Genomic DNA, 313 nt, shown 5'->3' on the forward strand with positions numbered 1-313 from the left:
TTCATATGTCTTTTCCTGCTTGAATGATGACCAAATGGCTTGCCACAAAAGCTGCAACTGAACGGTTTCTCTTTCGTATGGATTCTTGTGTGCACAGTTAACTCTCCCTGTCCTTTAAATCTTTTCCCACACACATCACAACCAAATGGTGTCTCTCCTGTATGGACTCTTGTGTGCGCTCGTAAGAACCCCCTTTTCCTTAAATCTCCTCCCACAAACACTGCAACCAAATGGTTTCTCTCCTGTATGGACGTTCGTTTGCCACCTAAGATTCGTCTGTCCCTTAAATGTTGCTCTGGTTTCCTTCCAATCA

Source organism: Seriola dumerili, unplaced genomic scaffold, assembly GCF_002260705.1.
Source record: "Seriola dumerili isolate Sdu_G_001 unplaced genomic scaffold, Sdu_1.0 BDQW01000917.1, whole genome shotgun sequence".
NCBI classification, from domain to species: Eukaryota; Metazoa; Chordata; class Actinopteri; order Carangiformes; family Carangidae; genus Seriola; species Seriola dumerili.